At 39.1% G+C, this 17,821-nt stretch overlaps 1 protein-coding gene across 5 annotated transcripts in view; it reads left to right on the forward strand.

Annotated features, from left to right (window-relative positions):
* The window catches only part of CWC27 (CWC27 spliceosome associated cyclophilin), a 255,184-nt gene that overhangs the window by 123,391 nt on the left and 113,972 nt on the right, over window positions 1-17,821 (forward strand). The window lies entirely within an intron of this gene.

Consider the following 17,821-nt stretch of genomic DNA (forward strand, 5'->3'; position numbering starts at 1 on the left):
ACTCTTGTCTGGAGGGGGGATGGGAGGATAGAGAGAGAGGGAAGCCGGCAAAATTGTCAAGAAAGGAGAGACTGAAAGGGCTGACTCAAGAGGGGGAGAGCAAGTGGGAGTAGGGAGTGAGATGTATGTAAACTTATATATGACAGACTGATTGGATTTGTAAACGTTCACTTGAAGCTTAATAAAAGTTATAAAAAAAAAAAGAAAAAAGCGACCCATTGATGACAGTAGATAGCTCTAATAATGTAGTAAATAGTATATTATCACTGGTTTTTACAAGTGTCTTAATTATTTAAATTGCCAGTATAATTTAAGTTAAAACAGTTATGAATTAGTTGTACTGTATTCTGATCATAAAAATAACTGCCTTCTAAGCACCTAATAGTGAGCTTACTCATATTAACCCTTAATCTTTGCCTCAGCCTTGTTATAATATATAGCCACAATTTATAGATGAGAAAACTGAGACTCAGTGAGGTTGACATACTTACTCCAAAACTATGCTCAAGTGCCATTTTCTCTATAAATCCTTGAAAATTGAGGAAGATTTTAGTAGACCAAAGTAGGAGAGAAAGGAGATTTTAAATAATAGAAATGACATGAACAAAGGAGTACCAGGTTTTTGTGCAAATAATGCGTATATTATACATTTTTTGCATACCACATACCCTCCCTGTGTTATTTTCATGAAATGCTATATCAATATTTTTTTACATGTTGCTGACTTCAGTTTTTGTTTTTTTTCTATCCAATGGATTTAATGTTAAGTCTTCACCTTGGTGCCTCTTGACTCAGAGGTTTGGTTCCCAGCAGCGGACCCTCACCAGCCTACCCTCGAGTTTCTAAAACAGCCCCTCTGTTGGCAGAATTTCTTTCCTGCTTTGCAAACTGCTTTCTTCAATGCAGGAAGAAACCACTTTTTCTACTCCAGAAATAATCCTCGCCAGGGCAGCTGGACCCAGGAAGTACAGAGGGGTTATGCATCCCTCACTCAGATGAGGTGGGTCCAACTTGGCTACTCAGGAGCCCTGTGGGGCCAGGCAGTGCATGTCTACACCCTCACCATCTTTCCACCTGGCCTCACATGGGGCTGGCATTACCGGACCCAGGTGTACATGGGCATCGACCCCTGCCCACTGTGGTCCAGCCCATGCTTGGGCTGTGGCAGCCCTGTGCATAGCCCTCTGCTGGACCCTCTGCCTGTCTTTGGTGTGACATACCTGGGTGCAGAATGACTATAAGGAACTCCACCACTCTCAGACCCAGCTGTAAACTGCCCCAGAGCAAATGCACAGTTTTGTTTATTTTCCAATTACCCAGTACACCAAGCTCAATCCCTTACTTCTTGACCATGGCTTGTACCTTTATTATACAAATATGATCAAAAAGTAACATTTTTGGACTGTTGAATGAGGGTAAATGAGGCTGAAATTCACTTCTGGAAATGTCACGAGATATGTGTAGTATATGCATGGGTGCACTATCCCAGAACTTTTTTCATCATTTCCGTGTGTTATATATGTGCGTGTTATTTATGTGAGCAGGCTATTTGCAGAAGAATTCAGTAGGTGTGCTAAAGCTCAAAGTTTGCAAAGGTAATTGTTATACTGTGTTTGGCTGGAATTTAGAGTAACTGTAGAGGATAACCAGAAACCCATTGTCATCGTGTCAATTCTGACTCATAGTGACCCTATAGGACAGAGTAGAACTGCCCTATAGGATTTCCACGGAGTGGTTGATGGATTTGAACTGCCAGCCTTTTGGTTTGCAGCCGTGGCTATATGTAGGAGACAAAGCTGAAAAAGTAGTTTGAAGCTAAGTCATGAAAGGGACTTAAATGCTTGGGAAAGAAATTAGTACATAATTCAGTAGGATTTATGGAGTCATGAAGATCAGGGGAGTAGAATTGTAGGATTTGGCAGAAGTGTACAAAGTGAATGGAAGAAAGGTCAGATTAGAGGTAGGTGTACCAGGGAGGAGTCTGTTGTAATAATGAGGTCAAGAGGATGTAGGGAGGGCCCAAACTAGACTGTCACCAACCACAGAAAAGAAAATACTTAGTAAAGGAAGAAGGAAAGGTGTGACCAATAATTGGCCATAGAAAGTAAGGAAGTAATCTTAGAAGATGAGCCTGACAACCAGAAGAATTCTGGTGGATTTATCAGAAATAAGAAAGAAAGGAATAAGGTGTTATTTTTTAAGAAGCCAAAATGATCATTCTGACTTGGTAATTTTGATCCATTTGTGGAATACCTAAGGGAAGTGTCCATCTGACATTTGGAAATGGGAATTTAAGCATGATAGTGGAAATGTGTAGAGCATCAGGTGAAAGATCTTAATATATACACTTTTTCTATTAAGAAAAGTGGAATTAAAGCCCTGAATGTGGATGAAATTTGTAAGGAAAAAAGAGGAGTGAGGCTGGACTACTGAGAAGCACATAAATTTGAAGGACAGGAGGTGTGTTATGGGTTGAATCGTGTCCCCCCAAAACATGTGTTGAAGTCCTAATCCCCGGTTTCCATGAATGCGACCTTTTATGGAAATATAAGGCCTGTAATAATTGGTCTTTGCAGACATAATTAGTTAACATGAGGTCATACTGGAGTAGGGCGGGCCCTAATCCTATATGATTGGTATCTTTATAAGAAGAAGAGACTTAGACAAAAAGGGAAAATGACCATGTGAAGAGACAGGCAGAGATTGCCACAAACCAAGGAATACTTGAGGCTACCAGAAGCTGGAGGAGACAAGAAGTATCTTCCCCTAGAGGTTTAGGGGGACCATGGCCCTGCTGACATCCCAAAATCAGACTTCCAGCCTACAGAACTGTGAGAGAATAAATTTCTTATGTTTTAAGTCACTCAGTTTGTGCTACTTTGTTATGGGTGCCCTAGAAAACTAATACAAAGTAAAGTCAGTGGAAACAAAGAATATCAAAGAGATAGAAGGAGATCTGGCATGGCACTGTCTGAGATGGCAAAGGAGAAGAGAGGTATGGTGGTCAACAAAGTGTCATTCTTTTAAAGATCTAAGATACAGTCTAAAGGTAAGCCATTAGAATTTGTGATTAGGAGGCTATAGGCTACATTTGAGAGAGCTATATTTAAAGAGTAGTTGTTTACTAGCAAGGCGTTAAAATGGATGATTGTTGGGTAAAATTAAGTCAATAAAAGCAGTTAAGAAATTTGATTGTAAAAAATAAAAAATGGAAGCTCAAGGGCATGGCTCAATTTAAAGAAAACATTCTCTCCTTGACTAATTACAAATGCTTGACATTTACACTTTGCCCCAGATTCGCTTCCTAGCTCTATCTTCAATACTGTCTCCCACTCCTTTTGAATTTGTCATAGTGTAGCCAAATACCTCATGTTTTAATGTGCAGTCTATGTTTTCACACCTTTCTGCCTTTGTTCAGATGTACTGCTTGAATGCCCCTCCACTGTATCTCCACATGGCTGATTCCTATGTATCTTTCAGGGCCCAATTCAAATGCCTCCTCTGTGAAGTCATTCCTTATTTAGCCTGCAGTAATCTTTCCTTCATGAACTCCAAAATGCTTTGGTCATTTCATTATCATGGCAGTTACTGCATTTTACTTGTAATCTTATTATTTACGTACATGGTTTATATCCCTCCTTGGATTTTAGGCCTTGAAGACTATCTTAAGGTGTCAGTGTACCATCATGGAAGGAGCATAGACTTTAGAATTCATACAGTTCCATTTTTAGTTTCTAGCTTTATTACTTCCTATGTGATTTCAGGCAAGGTATTCAATCCCCATAAGGGTCAGCTTTTTTATCAGTCCAATGCCTGTATCACAAGTTATTGAGAGGATTAAGTGGTGAGAGATGTAACTGATATAAAGTTAGGTTCCCTTCCCTCCTTATTCATCTTGATTTCTGTGCTAGTACACAGCATGGTACTGTACAAATAATAAATGTTTCAGAAATTAATGAATGAATTAGTAATTCTTTTGCCATCACTAAATACATAAAGACTACTATAATTTCTAGTCTACTGTAAAAATGGTGTGGGGTCGGCATCTGACCTCTTCTAACTTTGCAAAGGAGAAGAAAAATCAACAGCCCAAGTCTGATTCCTATGAGGCAGAATTCAGACATGCCACCTCTCTCCACATTCTTTACCAATTCTGACACCAACCCACACCACTCTCTACTTCTCTGCTGGGTTTAATAATTCATTGCAGTGGTCACACAGAACTCATAGACTGTACTCACAGTTACAGGGTTTATTAGGAAAGTGACAGGTTACAATTCAAGTCCAGGAATGCTCAGGATAAAATTCTTCCATCAGGTCAGCCTCTTCTTAGCCATGCCCACAGGCACACCTCTGTCAGGCCCTCGGCCTCTTCTCTGCTTAGGCAAGTGTTACAAAGCTTTTAGCTCTGCCAAGAAGTGCCCAGAGGTACCCCACTCTGCCAGTAAGCCTTGGCCTGAAGGCCCTCATCTCTAGCTCCATGGGTTGGCAAACCTAGTTCCACCAAGTGCCCAGAGGCACTCTACTCCTCCAGCAAGCCTCCTACCTGAAGGTACTCAGCTTTCTTGCTCCGTGGGCGAGATATCTCTGCTGCTGCTTCTTGCCATCTCCTGGTCTTCTGTGTTAACAACTCTGCCTCTCTCTCTCCCTCTGTCTCCTGGTTCCTGGAGGTTTTCAGGAAAGGGAACCTGGGTCCAACATATGTGCTCCACTTCTGGCTGTTCTTTCTGGGTGGTACGGAGATCCACCCTCCTCTGCCGTGGCTCATTTTAAGCCTAGCAGGATGCCAAAACTGACCAATCCCCTCATTAGGGTTCCATATACCTTATTAGCATGGGCCCACCCAAACATTTCATGGTAATTAAAAGACTGGCTTGAAGAGCCATATTAAGCAATTCATTGCACCACAGCTGCTATTTTATCGGGCTGGTTTAAAAAAAAAAGGGAGGGGGTTCCATTGGAACAGAGCACATTAAAGATTTACCAGATAAAACATATATATGTGTATATATGTACTTATATATATGTATATATAAGAGTACATGTATGTGTGTGTTATTGTCATTAGGTGCCATCGACTCAGCCACCCTGTGCACAACAGAAAGAAACACTGTTCTGGTACTGGGCCATTCTCATGATCTTTTGTTATGCTTGAGTCCATTGTTGCAGCCACTGTGTAAATCCATTTCATTGAGAGATTTCCTCTTTTTTGCTCACTCTCTACTTTACCAAGCATGATATCTTCCAGGGACTGATCCCTCCTGGCAACATGTCCAAGGTATGTGAGATGTAGTCATGCCATTCTTGCTTCTAAGGAACATTCTGGTTGTACTTCTTCCAAAACAGATTTGTTCATTCTTCCGGCAGTCCATGGTATATTCAATATTCTTCTCCAACAGCACAGTTCAAAGGCATCAGTTCTTCTTCGGTCTTCCTTATTCATTGTTGAGCTTTCCTGTACATATGAGGCAATTGAAAACACCATGACCTGGGTCAGGCACACCTTAGTCTTCAAGGTGACATCTTTGGTTTTTAACACTTAAAACAGGTCTATTGCATCAGATTTGCCCAGTGCAGTGCATGGTTTGATTTCTTGACTGCTGCTTCCATAGGTGTTGATTGTGGATCCAAGTAAAATGAAATTTTTGACAACTTCAATCTTTTATCCATTTATCATGATTTTGCTTATTGGTCTAGTTTTAGGGATTTTTGTTTTCTTTATGTTGGGGTGTAATCCATACTGAAGGCTATGGTCTTTGATCTTCATCCGTAAGTGCTTCAAGTCCTCTTCAATTTCAGCAAGCAAGATTGTGTCACCTCATAATGCAGGTTGTTAATGAGCCTTCCTTCAATCCTGATGCCCTGTTTTTCTTTGTATAGTCCAGCTTCTCGGATTATTTGCTCAGTGTGCAGATTGAATAAGTATGGTGAAAGAATACAGCCCTGACCCACTCAGTATCCCCTTGTTCTGTTCCAACAACTGCCTCTTGGTCTATGTACAGGCTCTGCATGAGCACAATTAAGTGTTGTGAAATTCCCATTCTTCACAATGTTGTCCATAATTTGTTAGGATCCACACAGTCGAATGCCTTTGCATAGTCAGTAAAACACAGGAAGACATCTCTCCGGTATTCTCTGCTTTCACCCGGAATCCATCTGACTTCAACAATGATATCCCGCATTCTATATCCTCTTCTGAATCCAGCTTGAATTTCTGGCGGTTCCCTGTCGATGTACTGCTGCAGCCCCTTTCGAATGATCTTAAGTGATATGTATATATGTGTGCGAGCGTGTGTGTGTGTGTGTATATATATATATAATGTGTATCTGGTGGATAATGATGATGTCACATAAACCGTTTAAATTCAGATGAACTCAAATTGGAAACGTAACTATCAGGAAAGGAGCCCTAGCTAAGTGGTTTAGAGCTGGGCTGCAAATCGAAAGATCAGCAGCTGGAATCTACCAGCTGCCCCTTGGAAACCCTATGGGGCAGTTCTACTCAGATCTATAGGGTCGTTATGAGTTGGAATCAACTTGATGGCAATGTTCTTTTTTTTTTTTTTTTTTTCTTCCCCAACGGACTATCAGGAAAAATATATATATTAATGAACTTAGAGTTAATGGCAATATATTCAAACCATTTCTTTTACCGTTCAAGCAGAAACTAGACTCTGAGATGGCCAAGAAGATACTGCCTGGACTTTTAAGCAAGCCCATACTTTGGCAGTATGAGTGATACATACTCCAACATTATAATTTTCATTCTCATTTTTAACAGATTTAAACATATTCTAGTGCCAGTGGATAGGACTGTATTCCAGAGAATATAAGATTAGGAACTCTAAAATTAGACTGTGATCTAAAGACTAGTCTAAAAACCTTATACTTCATTCCAAGAGTTATGAATTCCACAAGTATTAACAAATGGTGTTGTTTGAATAATCTGAAAGATATTGACAATGTTGCAAATCCTCAATCACTTGAAACATTCAATGTAATGAAGCAGTTTCGAATAATCTGTGTAGACCTACCCTTCTCTGTCTCCCTTTGTCTTTTTTGAGTTTTTATTTATCATTGTTCACTTTGTATTTTACTATGGTTACTTCAATAGTGTATCTAACTCTTTGACTATTTAAGGATACATTTTGAAAAGCAAGCATTCTATGTTCATTGTCTTTTTAAAATTATGAGCAAAGTTGATCTCCATATATAGAGGTTCTATTTATTAACAGTAAGAAAGAGAATAAAGAAATTTTCCAACAAGACAAATAGCCCTTACTAGTAGTGCTATTTTGAACATATAACCTACATAATAATAGCTAGTATTTGTAGAAACTACCACTTGTCTGTCAATTTGTTGTTCTGTGGTGGCTTGTGTGTTTCTGTGATGCTGGAAGCCATTTCAGGAGGTAGCATATGATCAGAAACCAATGATATTGAAGGAAGAAGTCCAAGCTGCACTGAAGGCATTTGCAAAAAACAAGGCTTCAGGAATTGACGGAATACCAATTGAGATGTTTCAACAAACGGATACAGTGCTGGAAGTGCTCACTCCTCTATGCCAAGAAATATGGACGACAGCTACCTGGCCACCCGACTGGAAGAAATCCATATTTATGCCCATTCCCAAGAAAGGTGATGCCATTGAATGCAGAAATTATCAAACGATGTCATTAATACCACACACAAGCAAAATATTGCTCAAGATCATTCAGAAGCGGCTACAGCAGTATGTTGACAGGGAACTGCCAGAAATTCAGGCCAGATTAAGAAGAGGACCTGGAGCGAAGGATATGAAAACAGAGAATAACAGAAAGATGTTTACCTGTGTTTTATTGACTATGCGAAGGCATTCGACTGTGGATCATAACAAATTATGGATAACGCTGTGAAGAATGGGAATTCCAGAACACTTAATTGTGTGCATGAGGAACCTGTACATAGATCAAGAGGCAGATGTTCAGACAGAACAAGGGGATACTGATTGGTTTAAAGTCAGAAAAGGTGTGTGTGAAGGTTGTATCCTTTCACCATATTTATTCAGTCTGTACGCTGAGCAGATAATCTGAAAAGCTGGACTATATGAAGAAGAACAGGACATCAGGATTGGAGGAAGACTCATTAACAACCTGCGATTTGCAGATGACACAACCTTGCTTGCTGAAAGTGAAGAGGACTTGAATCACTTACTGATGAAGATCAAAGACCACAGCCTTCAGTATGGATTACACTTCAACATAAAGAAAACAAAAATCCTCACAACTGGACCAATAAGCCACATCATGATAAACGGAGAAAAGATTGAAGTTGTCAAGGATTTCATTTTACTTGGATCCACAATCAACACCCATGGAAGCAGCAGTAAAGAAATCAAAACACACATTGCACTGGGCAAGTCTGCTGCAAAGGATCTCTTTCAAGTGTTGAAAAGCAAAGATGTCACCTTGAAGACTATTGTGCACCTGACACAAGCTATCATATGCATGTGAAGGTGAGACGATGAATAAGGAAGACCAAAGAAGAACTGACACTTTTGAATTGTGATGTTGGCGAAGGATATTGAGTATACCATGGAGTGCCAAAAGAAAAAACAAATCTGTCTTGGAAGAAATACAACCAGAATTCTCCTTAGAAACAAGGATGGTGAGACTGCGTCTTACATACTTTGGACATGGTGTAAGGAGGGATCAGCCCCTTGAGAAGGACATCATGCTTGGTAAAGTACAGGGTCAGTGGAAAAGAGGAAGACCCTCAACGAGGTGGACTGACACAGTGGCTGCAACAATGAGCTCAACCATAACGAGTATAAGGATGGTGCAGGACTGGGCAGTGTCTCATCCTGTGGTACACAGAGTCACTATGAGTTGGAACCAACTCAGTGGCACCTAACAATAACAACAGAACCAGCTTGTTCAGCCATCATGCATTTCCCTGCCAACTTTCATATAAATCTCAGCTCCGAACAGTTAGTCTTCAAAAAACATCTATATTCCTGAATTACTTATCAAATTAAATAATTTTAAACAAGCATAATAAAAAGCTGGGGATAGGGCAAATATGTGGTTGCTGTTTCCGGTGCAGGGATGGTGCAGTTTCATTTTTTCCTCTTGCCAACTAAATATGAGATTCCAAAATTGTGCTCCTGTAACTATAAGATGCAGTAAGCAGTTGCATTTTTCTGAGAAATTACATAATGAGAGTCTAAATTAGTCATTGATGGTTACAGTTGAGAGGAGCCATTTTACGTGAGAGATCTCAAAATTATGGACTTTCAGTACTAATCCAGTGAGAGGTATGGTTGGGGTAGTCCAAGAGAAAGTTTAAAGTCTGGTCATTAGAATAGTGCTTCTATGATCAAATAGGGATTTCAGGAAAAGGAATAGATTTGGGCAGGAAGGAGATGACTTCAATTTTGGACATAGAATGTTTGTAATTATGTTGAAACATCTAGCCTGCACTGTCCATCTAGATTTGAGCCCTTGATATGTGGCTAGTCTGAATTGAGATGTGCTTTGTATTAGTTTTTGAGGGCTGCCATAATAACTACCACAAACTGGGTAGCTTAAAACCACAGAAATTTATTCTTTCCCAGTTCTGGAGGCTAGAAATTCAAAATAAGTTTCAGCAGGGTTATTTTCTTCTGAAGGTTCTGGGGGAGAATCTGTTCCATGGCTGTTTTAGTTTGTGGCAGTTGCTAGCAACACTTGGCGTTGCTTGGTTTATAGACACATCACTCCAATTTCTGCCTCTATCTTCATATAGTATTCTCCTTGTGTATCTGTGTCTCTGTGTTCACATTTCTTATAAGGTCACCAGTCACTGGATTCGTGCCCACCCTAATTCAGTATGACCTTATATTAACTTGACAAATTCTGCAAAACTCTGTCCCCACATAAGGTCACATTTACAGGTACCACAGGCTAGGACTTGAACATATCTTATTTGGGGAACATAATTCAACCCACAACATGTTGTAGGTATAAAATACACAGGGGACTTTTGAAGATTTATTACAAAAAAAGAATAAAACATTACATTAACATTTTTATTTTGATTGCATGTTAAAATAATATCTTGGATATGTCAAGTTAAAATAAGTAACTAATATTAACTTCACCTGTTTCCATTTACTTTTTTTTAATGTGACTTAGGAAACTTAAAATTGCATGTGTGTCTTACATTATATTTCTACTGGACATCACTGATCTTCATGGAAATGTGTATCAGATAGAATCATATTAACAAAATTTGGGCAAAACATCTAAATTTGGAATTAATTCATGTAGAAATTGTAGCTCATGTTGAGATTAGATTAAAATGCCAGTGTACAAAGTATGGAGATGTGAAAAATGCCAGGAATTATGGGATGAGAACCCATAACTGAGAATCATATCCTCTGAGGGTCTGTACCCCAGGTTATGTTGTTAACAAGTTCTTATAGGTGACTATGATGTATCCAGAAGGATAAAGGAGTCAAGAGAAATAAGGGTGCCAATGAAGATAGGTGACCATAACATCAAGAATGATTAGAGAGAAGGTGGGGCCAAGATGACGGAGTAGTCAGACACTTCTGGTGATCCCTCTTACAACAAAGACCTGAAAAAACAAGAGAAATGATTATGTTTATAACAGTATAGGAGCCCTGAACATCAAAGGCAAAGTTAGAAAACGGACTGAGGAATAGGGGGAGGGAGAGACGGTTAAGAAGCAGAGAGGAGCTGCCAGACCTGAATCGCCGAGAACCCTCAGGCGACGGTGGGCTATTCGTAGCATTCAGCCGCAGTTTCCTTAGTAGGCCACACAGAATACTCACACCTCCAGAAACAGAGAAGAACAGCGCTTGTGGCAAAAGCTAAGTACTTGCATATATTTTGCGGTGCCCCCAGGCCCCAAGTTGGCTTCAGTGGCTGTTGATTTCCCTGGGCCTGAAATAGGTCCTGTTGTGTGCTCTGAGCCATTCTACCAGCCTTGGAGAAGGAATAAATTCACAATTTTGAAAAGATAACCTGCCAGCTCCATTGACCTGGGGAGCTCAGGACAGAAGCAGCTCCTGTCCAGGGATAAATGGCCTGTGGACTTTGAATACCTTTCCCCCCTGCATGGACTTGTGTGGGCCTATTTCAGGACAATAGGCCCTTGTTGGCAGACTGCAACTATTTCAGCTATGCAGTGGAGAGGTGTTTGATGTTTGACACCGCTTTGCCTATTAAACAGGTTCCTTACCTACCCACATCAGGGGCCTAAGGATTGGTGGCTCCACTCAGGTCACCCAGCCACCCATGACGGGTCCAAAGATATCTGGTACCTCCCAGTCCTTACAACCAAAAGCATTGGATGCCCAAGGTCCATCTACAGAACCCACCCACCTGTGTGCTGTAGGGAACAGGGATGCACTTTCTTCACAGACACCCGGGGGATGGTTGTCAGCCCCCTGCCTTGTTCAGAGCATGACCCCGTGATGCAACCAGGCACCAGAACCTATACCAATCACGCATGCCCCTCTAAGACTGTAGGACACAGCCTATACTACACGCTTTTTGACCAACTACCTGGACACCTGAGCTGAATGCATACAAGAAAAGTGAATGGACTCCTAGGCTTATATGCCTGGTAACAGCCCTAGCCATCTGATGACAGGACGTTAGAGCTTCAAAGGCAAAAATAATCAAGCTAGCTCACTCAGGCAACCTGTTTGGACATATCAAAACAAAACAAAGCGAGAAGCTAGGATATGGTAAGCAAACATAAAGTAAACTAATACAATAACTTATAGATGGCTCAGAGACAACAGTCAGTGTCAAATCACATAAAGAAGCAGGCCATAATCACTTCAACAACCTCTGAAAACAAAGAATCAAGGGATCTTCTGGATGAAGGTTCCTTTCTGGAATTACCAGATGCAGGGTACAAAAGATTAATATACAAAACTCAGCAAGACATCAGGAATGAGATCAAGAAGGAGATCAGGCATTACACAGAGCAAGCCAAGGAACACACAGATAAAGCAGTTGAAGAAATTAAAAAGGCTATTCAAGAACATAGTGAAAAATTTAATAAGCTGCAAGAATGCATAGAGAGACAGCAGCCAGATATTCAGAAGATTAACAATAAAATTACAGAATTAGACAACTCAATAGAAAGTCAGAGGAGCAGAACTGACCAAATGGAAGGCAGAATTGGTAAGATTGAAGATAAAGCACTTGGCACCAATATATTTGAAGAAAACTCAGATTAAAAAATTTGAAAAAATGAATCCTTAAGAATCATGTGGGACTATATCAAGAGAAATGACCTACAATTTGATTGGAGTACCAGAATGGGGAGTGATAACAGAAAACACAGAGAGAATTGTTGAAGATTTGTTGGCAGAAGTCTTCCTTGATATTGTGAAAGATGAGAAGGTATCTACCCAAGATGCTCATTGAACACCACATAAGGTAGATCTTAAAGGAAAGTCACCAAGACATATTCTAATCAAACTTACCAAAACCAAAGATAAAGAGAGAATTTTAAGAGCAGCTAGGGATAAACTAAAAGTCACCTACAAAGGAGCGTCAATAAGAATAAGCTCGTACTACTCAGCAGAAACCATGCAGGCAAGAAGGCAGTGTGATGACTTATATAAAGCATTGAAGGAAAAAAATTGCCATCCAAGAATCATATATCCAGCAAAACTGTCTCTCAAATATGAAGGTGAAATTAGGACATTTCCAGATAAACAGAAGTTTAGGGAATTCGTAAAAACCAAACCAAAAATACAAGAAATACTAAAAGGAGTTCACTGGTTAGAAAATCAATAATATCAGATATCAACCCAAGACTAGAACAGTGGACAGAGCAATCAGATGTCAACCCAGACACAGAAATCACAAAAATAAATCAAGATTAAAAAAATGCTCAAAACAGGGAAACACCAATGTCATTATGTAAAAGAAAACATTAAAACAATAAAGAGGGACTAAGAAATGTAGTCATAGGTCTTTCATATGGAGAGGAAGACAAGTTGATATAAAGAAATAAAAGTTAGTTTTAAACTTACAAAAATAGGGGTAAATATTAAGGTAACCACAAAGGAGACTAACAATCCTACTTATCAAAATAAAATAAAATAAAATAAAATAATACTCAGCAGAAACAAAATCAAGTACAATGAATAAGAGGAAAAGACAATATATAAACTACTCAGTACAAAAAATTAAGGGAGAAAAAGAAACTGGCAACAATATACAAAGACATCAAAATGACAGCACTAAATTCGTACCTATCCATAATTATGCTGAATGTAAATAGACTAAATGCACCAATAAAGAGACACAGAGTGGCAGAAGGATAAAAAAACACGATCTGTCTATATGCTGCCTACAAGAGACACACCTTAGAGTTAGAGACAAAAACAAACAAATTCAAAGAATGGAAAAAAATATGTCAAGCAAACAACAATCAAAAAGAGCATTAGTGGCAATATTAATTTCTGAAAAAGTGGACTTTAAATCTACCACAAAAGATAAGGAGGGACACTATAATGATTAAAGGGACAATACACCAGGAGGATATAACCATACTAAATATTTATATACCCAGTTAAAGGGCTGCAAGATATGTAAAACAAACTCTAACAGCATTGGAAAGTGAGACAGCGCCACAATTATAGTAGGAGACTTCAACACACCACTTTCAGTGAAGGACAGAACATCCAGAAAGAAGCTGAATAAAGACACAGAAGATCTAAATGCCACAATCAACCAACTTGACCTCCTAGATATATTCAGAACACTCCACTCAACAGCAACCAAGTACACTTTCTCTTCCAACACACATGGAACATTCTGTAGAATAGACCACATATTAGGTCATAAAGCAAGCCTTAGCAGAATCCAAAATATCGAAATATGACAAAGCATCTTCTCTGACCATAAGGCCATAAAAGTAGAAATCAATAATAGAAAAAGCTGGGAAAAGAAATCAAACACTTGGAAGCTGAACAATACCCTGCTCAAAAACGACTGGGTTATAGAAGACATCAAGGATGGAATAAAGAAATTCATAGAATCCAGTGAGAATGAAAACACTTCCTATCAGTACCTTTGGGACACAGCGAAAATAGTGCTCAGAGGTCAATTTATATCAATAAATACACACATCCAAAAAGAAGAAATGGCCAAAATCAAAGAATTATCCCTACAACTTGAACAAATAAAAAGATAGCAACAAAAGAAACCCTCAGTCACCGGAAGAAAACAAATGATAAAAATTAGAGCAGAATTAAATGAAATAGAGAACAGGAAAACAATTCAAAGAATAAACAAGACCAAAAGCTGGTTCTTTGAAAAAATTAACAAAATTGATAAACCATTGGCCAAACTGACAGGAAAACAGGAGAGGAAGCAAATGACCTGAATAAGAAATGAGATGGGCAATGCTACAACAGACACAACTAAAACTGAAAGAATATTACCACAAAAAATTATACTCTAACAGATTTGAAAACCTAGAGGAAATGGGTGAATTTCTAGAAATACATTGCCTACCTAAACTGACACAGAGATAAAACAACTAAATAAACCCATAACAAAAGAAGAGATTGAAAAAGTAATTTAAAAACTCCCAAAAACAACAACAACAAAAAAAAGCCCTGGCCTTGATAGTTTCACTGCAGAGTTCTACCAAACTTTCAGAGAAGAGTTAAAACCACTACTACTAAAGGTATTTCAGAGTGTAGAAAACGACAGCATACTCCCAAACTCATTCTATGAAGCCACCATATCCCTGATAACAAAACCAGGTAAAGACACCACAAAAAAAGAAAATTATAGACCTATATCCCTCATGAACTTAGATACAAAAATCCTCAACAAAATTCTAACCGATAGAATTCAACAACATATCAAAACAATAATTCACCATGACCAAGTGGGATTCATACCAACATGGTTCAACATTAGAAAAACAATGTAATCCATCATATAAATAAAAGACAGGAACCACATGATCTTATCAATTCATGCAGAAGAGGCATTTGACGAAGTCCAACACTGATTCATGATAAAAACTCTCTGCAAAATAGGAATAGAAGGAAAATTCCTCAACATAATAAAGGGCATTTATACAAAGCCAACAGCCAACATCATCCTAAATGGAGAGAGCATGAAAGCATTCCCCTTGAGATCAGGAACCAGACAAGGATGCCCTTTATCACCACTCTTATTCAACATTGTGCTGGAGATCCTAGCCAGACCAATTAGGCTAGATAAAGAAATAAAGGGCATCCAGATTGGTAAGGAAGAAGTAAAATATCTCTCTTTGCATATGACATGATCTTATACACAGAAAACCCTAAGGAATCCTCCAGAAAACTACTGAAACTAATAGAGGAGTTCAGCAGAGTATCAGAATATAAGATAAGCATACAAAAATCAGATGGATTCCTCTACATCAACAAAAAGAACACTGAGGAGGAAATCACCAAATCAATTCCATTTACAGTTGCCCCCAAGAAGGTAAAATACTTAGGAATAAATCTTACCAGAGACGTAAAAGACCTATACAAAGTAAACTACAAGACAGTACTGCAAGAAACCAAAAGAGACCTACGTAAGTGGGAAAACACCTTGCTCATGGATAGGAAGACTTAACATTGTAAAAATGTCTGTTCTGCCAAAAACCTTCTATAGGCACAACGCAATTCTGATCCAAATTCCAACAACATTTTTTAATGAAATGGAGAAACAAATCACCAACTTCATATGGAAGGGAAAGAGGCCTCGGATAAGTAAAAGCATTACCGAAAAAGAACAAAGTGGGTGTCCTCACTCTACCTAATTTTAGAACCTTTTATACTGCCACGGTAGTCAAAACAGCCTGGTACTGCTGCAACAACAGATGCATACACCAATGGAACAGAATTGAAAATCCAGGCATAAATCCATCCGCATATGAGCAGCTGATATTTGGTAAAGGTCCAAAGTCTGTTAAATGGGGAAAAGACAGTCTCTTTAACAAACGGTGCTGGCATCAGTGGATATCCATCTGAAAAAAAATGAAACAAGACCCATACCTCATACCATGTACAAAAACTAACTCAAAATGGATCAAAGACCTAAATATAAAATCTAAAATGATAAAGAGTATGGAAGAAAAAATAGGGACAATGCTAGAAGCCTAATATATGGCATAAACATTATACAAAACATTACTAACAATGCACAAACACCAGAAGAGAGACTAGGTAACTGGGAGCTTCTAAAAATCAAACATCTATGTTCATCCAAAGACTTCACCAAAAGAGTAAAAAGATTACCTATAGACTGGGGAAACATTTTTAGCTATGACATTTCCAATCAGCGTCTTATCTCTAAGATCTACAGGATACAGCAACTCAACTACAAAAAGACAAATAAGCCAACTAAAAAATGGGCAAAGGATATGAACAGACACTTCGGTAAAGAAGACATTCAGGTAGCTAACAGATACATAAGGAAATGTCAATGATCATTAGCCATTAGAGAAATGCAAATCAAAACTGCAGTGAGATTCTATCTCACTCCAACAAGGCTGGCATTAATCCAAAAAACACAAAATAATAAATGTTGGAGAGGTTATGGAGAGACTGGAACAATTATACACTGTTGGTAGGACTGTGAAATGGTACAACCACTTTGGCGCTTCCTTAAAAAGCTAGAAATAGAACTAGCATACAATCCAGCAATCCCACTTCTTGTACTGTATCCTAGAGAAATAAGAGCCTTTTCACAAACAGGTATATGCACACCCATGTTCATTGTAGCACTGTTTACAATAGTAAAAAGTTGGAAGCAACCAAGGTGCCCATCAATGGATGAATGAATAAACACATTATGGTATATTCACACAATGGAATACTGTGCATTGATAAAGAACAATGAATCCCTGAAACATTTCATGACGTGGAGGAATCTGGAAGGCATTATGCTGAGTGAAATTAGTCAGTTGCAAAAGGATAAATATTGTATGAGACCACTATTATAAGAACTCTAGAAATAGTTTAAACTGAGAAGCAACTACTCTTTGATGGTTATGAGAGTGGGGAGGGAGGGAGGTAGAGACGTATTCACTAATTAGAAAGTAGACAAGAACTATTTTAGGTGAAGAGAAATACAACACATAATACAGGTGAGGTCAGCACAACTGGACTAAACCAAAAGCAAAGAAGTTTCCTGAATAAATTGAATGCTTGGAAGGCCAGTGTAGCAGGGGCGGGGGTTTCAGCACCGTTGTTTCAGGGGACATCTAGGTCAATTGGCGTAATAAAATCTATTGAGAAAACATTCTGCATCCCACTTTGGAGAGTGGCATCTGGGGTCTTAAACGCTAGCAAGCAGCCATCTAAGATGCATCAATTGGTCTCAACCCACCTGGAGCAAAGGACAATGAAGAACACCAAAGACACAAGACAATTATGAGCCCAAGAGACTGAAAAGGCCGCATAAACCAGACACTACATCAACCGGAGACAAAAAGAACTAGATGGTTCCCGGGTACAACCGATGACTGTCCTGACAGAGAACACAGCAGAGAACCCCTGAGGGAGCAGGAGAGCAGTGGATGCAGACCTCAAGTTCTCATAAAAAGACCAAACTTAATGGTCTGACTGAGACTAGAATGACCGCAGAGGTCATGGTCCCCAGACCTTCTGTTAGCCCGACAGGAACCATTCCCAAAGCCAGCTCTTCAGACAGGGATTGGACTGGACTGTGGGATAAAAAATGATACTGGTGAAGAGTGAGCTTCTTGGATCAAGTAGACACTTGAGACTGTGTGGGTAGCTCCTGTCTGGAGGGGA

The sequence above is a fragment of the Elephas maximus genome, chromosome 2 (assembly GCF_024166365.1).
Source record: "Elephas maximus indicus isolate mEleMax1 chromosome 2, mEleMax1 primary haplotype, whole genome shotgun sequence".
Lineage (NCBI taxonomy): Eukaryota > Metazoa > Chordata > Mammalia > Proboscidea > Elephantidae > Elephas > Elephas maximus.